Genomic DNA, 705 nt, shown 5'->3' with positions numbered 1-705 from the left:
CCACACCACACACACACAACACACACACACACACACACACACCCCAACACACGCAACACACATACACACACACACACACACCACACACAACACACACACACCACACCACACAACACACACACACACACACACACACACACACATACGCTAGGCCAAATACACATCCACACATGCACAAAACAAACACACAACGAAGCTCCACCACACATAAAAAATCCTAAACCAAAAACAAACTATAAATACAACGCAAAGGCCTTAATCGATAAGCAAGGTCGACAGTTTAATCTGGCAACAAGGTTTTATTCGAGTAACAGTTTACTGTTATAATTATTATGAACATTATTGTTATCATTATCTTTATTATTATTGTTATCATTATCAATACCATTATGCTGCTGATTATTATCATTATTATTATCATTATTATCATTATTATTATTATTACTATTATTATTATTATTATCATTATTATTATTATTATTATTATTATTATTATTATTATTATTATTATTATTATTATTATTATTATTATTATTATTATCGTCATCATTATTATCATTGTTATTATTATTATTATTGCCACCATCATCACTATTATAATGATATTACTACTTTTACTTTTACTATTGCTAATGATAGTGATAATAATAATAATAATCATTATTATTATTGTTATCATCATATATAGTGATACTACTATTACTG

This window comes from Penaeus monodon, chromosome 17, assembly GCF_015228065.2.
Source record: "Penaeus monodon isolate SGIC_2016 chromosome 17, NSTDA_Pmon_1, whole genome shotgun sequence".
Lineage (NCBI taxonomy): Eukaryota > Metazoa > Arthropoda > Malacostraca > Decapoda > Penaeidae > Penaeus > Penaeus monodon.
The sequence above is the reverse complement of the archived record's forward strand: the minus strand, read 5'-3'. Positions refer to the sequence as shown.